Source organism: Miscanthus floridulus, chromosome 9, assembly GCF_019320115.1.
Source record: "Miscanthus floridulus cultivar M001 chromosome 9, ASM1932011v1, whole genome shotgun sequence".
Classification (NCBI taxonomy): Eukaryota; Viridiplantae; Streptophyta; class Magnoliopsida; order Poales; family Poaceae; genus Miscanthus; species Miscanthus floridulus.
In genome coordinates, this window is record NC_089588.1 from 103784504 (window position 1) to 103793031 (window position 8528).

The following is an 8528-nucleotide window of genomic DNA, read 5'->3' on the forward strand; positions in this document are numbered from 1 at the left end:
TGAAGAGAAACTCCTTTTATTTATAAGTACTCTTAAAAACTTAAAGCAACTATATTTATTTTATTTTATTGGTGTAGCACCTGGTTTTAAGGATAAAACCAGATCCACACCATATGTGAGCCCTGGAAGTCAAATCACACATATGGCTACAAATAAGGGTAATATTAAAAGACAATGCTTAAGTACATAACGTATTAGTACAAGAATACAACCTTAAACAAAGACAACGGAAAGGCAACTCTGATCTTCGGGTGAAGACTACAAATTCACAAGGACAACTGACTGGTTGATCACAAGCCTAACGCCTCTAGACTCTTGCAATCTGGTACCCATCCGGGATTTTTCCAAAGTATAAAAAATAAAGCAAGCGTAAGTACATATCGTACTCAACAATATAACATGGGGTTATGAAGCTCAAAAGGTTGACATGAGTTTACTGCGATTAGCTTTTAGTGAGTCATAATTTTAACAATTGAGTAGCAACAAGTTCAGTTTATGCCCCAAATAACCACATGATCATGTAAACAAGAATAATGTATAGTAATAAATAATAATAAGTATCCATCTATTCCATAAGGAGTTCAGGCCGCTCGTGATCGAGAGCACGCCTGATATATCAGTTTAAAGACACTCTGCAGAGGTTGCACATCTTTACCCATGAGTCGTGATTTACCCTTTCGCTCGAGGTAGCTAGCCTCTTGACCCATTTCCATGGAAGGTCGGTAGGGTTCACAATGAAGCCTTTCAAAAGTCTCTCTAACATGTTAGTAGCCGCTAGGTTTCAGCAGCTAGGTGAATGGAGCCCCTCTAATAGAGTGGTACATTCCAAGCAGGCTATACACACCCTGAGAGATAAGAAGCCATTCTGCAACCTAGGCCTATCCTAATGCGCCTTTTGGCAACCACTAACGAGCTAGAAAAGCTCAGTTTACTTAGCTAAAGCCAAAGCAAGAGCCATAACTTTCATGGTTGTACTGTAAGTCCCGGGTTATCACTTACAGATAAGTCCTTAGGGAGAGAAACTAAAACATTAGGAAAGTAGCCAAATACTCCAGCCCTCTTTTTCCAAGTTGCTAAAAAACATATTTTAACATTTATTGCATATACCATTAGTCAAGTTACAGATCATGGTTATTGTATTAGAGCACTAGCATCATACTACCTAATGCAAATATCCCACAGGTGTCAAGGTACAAGATATAAAAGTTAGGATATCCTTACAGGTAACAAGGTAGACACATGCACATGAATTAAGTAATTAAAGATGAATAGGTAACAAGGATGATCCCATGCTATACTTGCCATAAACTCAGATCCTTCTTCTAGTCCAAACCTTAGAAGAACTGCTTCTTGATCACCACATATAGCTCACCGACTGGACATCATAAAGCACCACACAAGCATCCAAACATAGACATGCATAGCATACATACATAAATTAGAACAATACACCAATCAGTGAAAAGGTTTGAAAACTAATCTACGCGTTGCTATGAACACACAGACGTGAAAAGCATGCTAATCAGAGCTATGGTTAAAAAGAAACGACTACCGAAAGATTTACCTTATATGAGAAAAAGAAAACTATATGATTCATTTATTTTAATTATTATATAAAAGTACGTATAGGATATTCCAGAGCAACATCTAATTCATATTAAGTCAAATTGTATTTTGAATTAGAAAACCAAGATAAACTAATTATATTTTATTTATAAATCTCGTTGCATAAACAATAATCAAGTTAACAGTGGCGCGTAAAAAGATGAATGTTAACCTCTATGTTGTTTTTAATTTGGAAAGCATTGGGAACAGAGATTAGTCAAAATTAATATTTCAATTAAAAATTTAGAAAACATGAGGCATGTTAAACGTCGTTGCCATACAGTAGACTACATCGATTCATATGCGACGCAGAAAGAAAAGATTAAAGCGGGGCTAAGGCGATCAAGACATGATGGAAATAAGATAACAGCAATGATGAGCATATATAACTACAGAGACTCCATGGCAGCCTGAGCAGCTCCACAATGTATATGAAAAATGCAATTTCTTGATAGAGGAATAAATAGAGAATGATGATTTATTATGCATGAATGACAAGGCATGACATCAGCACAATCTTTGATCAATAAAATAATGGATAACGAGGAGTTGGTATAGAAAAATGAATATACAGGGTTTCTGCATGCACGTGGGCTGATTCAGAATTGAACATGGTAGAGATATAAATTATCGGAAGTTTGATAGGGTAAAAAGAATAATTGACGTGACGAATATAAGCTAAATATAAGGAAGTTGTTTTGAGAAAATCACCATGACATCATTGGCTTGGCTGCTTGCACGGCAGGATACTGCTTGATGTCGAGGAGACATGTGTCGTCGTCTTGCATCTCGATTGCAACTTGCAAGGAACACAGGTGCTGTCGGTTGACTGTACAGTTTGGATGGCAAGGTTGAGCAGCGGACTGCTACTGGTGCACCACGCACGAAGAGATCGGTCGGGTAGTCGCTGGCTCGACCACGATTTGGACTGCCGGCGGGGTTTGGAACATGGAATAGGCAGATTAGGGACGTTGCGTGTAGATGCCAAAATCTTGCAGAGGAAAACACATGAAGACGCTCACCGATCCACGAAAGGAGACAAACGATGGCAGCTCAGCTGAACTTGAAGATGACGACGGTGATATGGGTGCTCCACGCGGCTGATTGGTCTACGAGATACCTGTTAGCCCCTTCCGCGGTCACAGAACAGAGAAGAAAGTTTGGCATGGCTTAAAATCATTGGCCGCAGTGAAATCTGGGATACATCTTACCGGAGAGGATGACTGGAGATTTCCAAACTCCGGTTTTAATCTACAATGCTATAAGCGACAGCTAAGGAAACTCGTCGATTTGGGCGGCGGAGCAGGATACAGGGCGCTACGTCTCGCGTTTTCTGCGTGAAGGAAGAAAAGAGGTGTGGGCTAGGGCGTCGCGGGTACAGCTGAAGGCGTCCGGATCGGGTCGGTCCTCGGCGTGCACTCCCGTGATGGTGTTGTGCTCCTCCTCGGTTCGCGTGCGAGGCTCCTTAGTCGAGTCAAAGGCGGCGCAGGCTTCGGCGGCTGTGCGAGCTAGGGCAAAAAGGGGACTCGGCCTGAGGGAGCAGGGAAAACAGGCCGCGGGGAGAGAGAGGAAAAGGCCTTTGGGCCAAAAACAGAGGGAGGGAGAGCTTTGCTTCTTTTTTTCTCTTTTTTCCCTTTCTTTTCAAAGCTATTTTGTAAATCGAATTCAAATCAGTTTTGAATTTTTGACAAAGACCACTCACTACAAAAACACATATGCAACGGCATGAATGCACCACATGTTTCTAATCCTAATGATAAATTTTAGCTTAAAGAAAAATATTATTTTCCTATGTTTCATGAGCACAAAAATACGAAATTAAATCAATTTAGCTTTATTTCAAAGAAAGCAAATTTTAGGGTATTACAATTGTTGCTAAGTATATTTAAGCATACTATCACACATAATTTTTTGTTTTTCTTTATTGCCAGAAATGCTTCAAATAAGATAGAGTAAAAAGATACATACCTGGATAATTGGAGGTGCATCTCCCCCAAGCTATCTCTCGACGTAGTTTGTTTTATCAAATTTTTACATATTTTTATTTCATTTTATATGCAGATTGATTTTCCAATGCAATCTAGAAAATAAACATGCGAAAAGAAATTTCTGCAATTGGAAATAAATATGGATAACTACCGAGTTATCTTTCAGTGAGGGTTCAGTGTTTTAAGTCCTTCGAACGAGACTTCTCCTCGTGAAGTTTATTATTCAACACCTCGATTGGCTCCGAAGATGAGGATTCTTATGGTGGCGCTTCTAATGGTGATGCCAACTTTTTCCGCCAAACCCATCTTGGTTTTGATTTTGATTTTGGTTTGACAGGTTCAGAACTTTCACTTGTAGAAATTTGGGGAATCGACTAATTCCCTCACACTTTGCTTTAAGTGTTCCTGCTCATAAAGACAAGGTAGAGATCAAGTGCATGGGCTCTGTTGGTGGAGAAACACCAACAGAACCAAAACTTTATTCTTCTTCTCTAACCTTAGGCACAATGAACAAGATGGAGTTGATGTTATGTGCTTTGTTTATTTATAACATGGGTGATAGGATTAGAAAGTTGAGCATGATGTAGCAATTAAATATATTTGGCTAAAAGGGTTGAGTTGCTTAACCTATGGAAGGATTGTCTATCTTTACATAATTTATCAATCTTTACATGATTTTGACTATCATCTTCCAAAGATAAGGTGTGCAACTTCTTAGCTCATTTGGTTAAAACTATGAGATCAAGAAAGTGGTGCTATGAACAAACTTAAAGAACTAAACACGTTGAGTTAATCAGGTTGGATTAAGTAAAATTGTAACTCAAACATGTTTGTTTCCTATTTATGTGCATACCAAAATCAAGGAAAAGCTCTTTAAATAATGACCATTTATCTTAGGGTGTTACATTTGTCATTGGAGCGTGATGACACCACGTGACGAAGGTAGAAGACTCGTGATGGTCCTTTCCTTTTGCTTGAAGTTTTCCTTGTTCGGCTAGTCTCGCGTCTTGAGCTGTTCATGAGTATCTTGTCTTCTATATTGTGCTTCTTCTTTTTCCTTTTGTCATGCCATCTTTTTGCTCTTTGATCTTGACATTTTGTTGGACCTTCTGCTCCACTCATTGTTTTATGCCTCAAACCTTGATTTGTTTCCACAAATGATCTCCTATTGGTCAGGGCTTTTTAGGTCCGTTGATCAGGACCTCTCCTTGCATTTAGCTTTTCCTTGCATCATTCGATCTAGGAGACGAGGATGCGGACGATTACATGTTCTTCTTTCGTCAACCTCTCTTTAATTCTCATTGATTCTTGGTTGACGAGATGTTGTTCATTTGAGCTGCAAACTCGAGTTCCTCCATGATGGTCTTTGTCTTCTAGTGGCATGGCGGAGAGTTGTTCTTATGAATATGCTAGCCATCTTGATGGTCAAGGGAGGAACCTGGTTCTTGCGTGAAAGCTTCATCTCCAATGACCTTGTGATGTCATTTTGTTACCATGGTCGTTCACAACCTCACGAGACACCATCGAAAAACCTCCATTGATATGATGTTTGTTAACACGAGGATGCATGCTATGATGTAGTGGCATCTCGTCAGCCTGGTCCTTGTTGCTGACATACAAATTTGTGTCCTCAAAGATGATGAAAATAGGCACCAGTTTGGCTAGGTAAGTTGCATCCTGCTTATTATTGTCATCTTGGAAATCTCAATGCTAGGTTGTTTTCGATATTGCTTGTGTCATGTTGATTTGTTCATCCACTTCCTATGAGTGAGTGCTTCTATTGTAGATCTTGTTTTATGGCACTCATCTTCTTCCTCTTTGTTCTATAGCTGCAGTGTTGTTGGTTTTGTAGATTCATGCCAAACCATGAACATGCGTAGCTTATATTCATTCATCTAGTTTTTTCCATCCATGATGAATGTGTTGTGTCTTCTTTGTGCATAGTTATTAGAGTCTATCATGTGCCTTGCTTCATTTCCGATTTGAATTCATCTTGTGACTTACCCAGATTGAATTTGAGAGTTTCCTGCATGGATTAGTCTATATATACAACTAAATTCTATACTAGCATGTTTTGAACCAATAATAGTGTTCAATTAATACTCCAAATCAAAACATACTAGTATAGAAAAGGTAGTATGAAAGTACTATAGAGATTTAATCAAACAAAGATGAAAGAGCATGATTGTTATTTAGTAAATTGAGCATGGCCTAAAGGTAAAGACAACCAAGATTAGCAACATGGCATAAGATTTTTCAGAGAAGTTCATCCCCCACACTTGAATTTTGCAAACGCAAAATCAAGTTTGGATGATAGAACTCTCCCATGAATGTGATTCAATTTTGCATGATGATTGGTTGGGCATACCTTGTGTTTTCATCCTTCATTATTTTTGCTTCAGGTTTGAAATGGTTAGTGCCGAAAATACCCGAAGGAATAATTTCACAATTATATCTCTATGCTCATTCCGCAAAGGCATCATAGCAAAAGATGAAATCTTAGGTTATCTCCCAGAAGTGCTTGTTTTAGGACAAAAACTCATCCTTGGGAAAACATAGAATGGTGTCTTCTGTTGGTGAAGTGGTTTCCCTTTCAACACCAATCTTTGTGTACCTATCTCAAGATTCATGCCAACACACAATGAGATTTGCAATATTTATGTTAAACAAACACATCTACAACCTGATGAGGACATCACTTCTTCAGAGGTACCCGATCCTCCAACCGTCATGCAAGGTCCAATGACCCGGGCTCGAAAGCGACAACTCAATTTAGAGGTGAGCTCGTTCTTAAGCGATACTTTTCATACTTTTGAGAATAGACTACTACCTAATGATGTTATCTTGCTTAGGAACATTGGAGAGGGTCATGAAGGACTTAGAGGAAGTGGTGGAGGTGATGATGACCAGCAAGGACGTCCAACACAAGCCAGAGGCCCAGTCCAACAAGAATTCGAGTCTGCCTCGACCTCCAGGACCAGTCTGTCTTAAACTGGTCGCCCAGGACGTATCCGGACTCCGTTTTTGATGATCCACATATGGATGGAAAGCTAATTTGATAAGGAAGCCAATCCAAGTGGTTTCACGTCAAAAGCTGTTCGGAATCAATAGGAAACGTCGAAACAAGTCAGCATCCAGAATCTGTCAGGGTGCTGCGACACCGTCTTTTGGTCCGTTGGACCATGTATCGAGTTTGGGCCCATTAGGGGCGCGTCCAGGGGTCTTGCATGACCCTAAAGTCTTCATAAACAGCCGCCGCCCCTCCATTAGGGTTTGGGTTTTGCTTAGATTATTCTATCAAGAACAGTTTCGCCGTTCATTGGTTTGTGAGACCCCAACTTCGTGAGATAATCATTCATCTGTAATTTGGTTGTGTTCTTTCTTGTTCTTGCTTGTGTTCTTCGTTGCGCAGGCAAGGATTAGCCTTCTTGGCGAGGTCAACCTGGTCAGTGACTTGGTTGATAACCAGAGGAGCTGTGGTGCTAAGATTGCAGGGTTCGATCTTTCGATCTGAAGCCAGAACGACGTGTCATTCTCCGCCACAACGATAGTTACCATCACCTAACGGAAGATCAGGATCCCCGTCTCCATTAAGTGGTAATCAAAGCTAAGGTATACCATCAGGTTCACATTTATTCCCTAGTTTGAGTGTTTTGCATTTGTCCCATAGTCCAGTGCCATACTCGTTTTTCCTGTCCTAGAACCTTCCGCGCCATAGCCTTTGCATCTTTCAGTTTCAGAGTTCATCGTGTTGAGTTTGTGTCATAGTCGAGGTCTTGTTGCTGGTTAGGTCGTGTTAGAGTCCAGTTTGTGTATTTCCCCCCATCGTTTCCATCAAATCTTTGCTGTTGTGACCAGTTTTGTACACATTGTTCCCGTTTTGTCCTCTAATTCGGAGCCAATTCTTAAAACTGGTCTAGTTTTCGCATACGAACTCCGATTTCGACGTTCCATATATCAAAATCGATTAGAAATTTTAGATTGGTCAAAAAGTGGTCACAAGATCCTCTTTTCGTGGTCACATGGTTTTTGTCGATTTTGAACAAGTTTTCTGAAAATTCCACAGGCCACGTCTTACATTTGTTTCAGCTCATATTTTCTGTGGTTACTTCTTTTGTGCTCCTAAGTAAAGGAAAAATATCAAAAATAAAATAAAATAAAAAAGTTGAAATTTCCCAAAAAACAACAACAACCCAAAAAATAGAAAAAAGAGAGGGGCAAAAGAGGAACAATATTTAGAGGAGCACATAGAGAAGACCAAAGTGAGCTGCATTTGCGTGTGCTGTCTGGTTCCTTGTTTGTGTTGCTGTTTCCATCCACCATACTTGTTTTTCATACACCTGTCACCTTGCTATCCACCATACTTTTGTCACACACCTAGTACTTGGAACATTTTAGACCAGCAACGAGAACAAGTACGTTGGACTATAATTCAGCATTACTTTCTGTTACTGACTTGTGTGCCAGATATACATATTACTCTTTGTGTGCCTTCCAAGCTCCACAAACTCTTCAGATCAGTACAGACAAAGGGCCTTGCAATCTCGGTACCACTGCCTCACGGGTATTACGAACCAGCCGCTGGTTGTACCACCCACTGCTTGTGTTGGTAAGAACTTTGTAAGAGCTTGGTAAGACGCTTCCATTTGCTGTGAAAAGTGACACCACTTCAACCACGTAGTCATTTGGTAGGGATAACTTTCACCTGTTTGTTCATGTTTTTTGTGTTTTCAATGGCAGGAGGTGAACAGACTGGAGATAACAATCCTAAGGGTTTCAGCGAGTGTGTCAACCAAGAGCAACTATAAGCTGTTGTAGAGGATGCCCAAAAAAGGATGAATGAGGCCGTCAGGAAGGCCGTCACTGACACACTCATTGAACTCAACATTGGCAATAGCATGGAGAGATTGGACAAGCGAATTTCCATGCTAACCG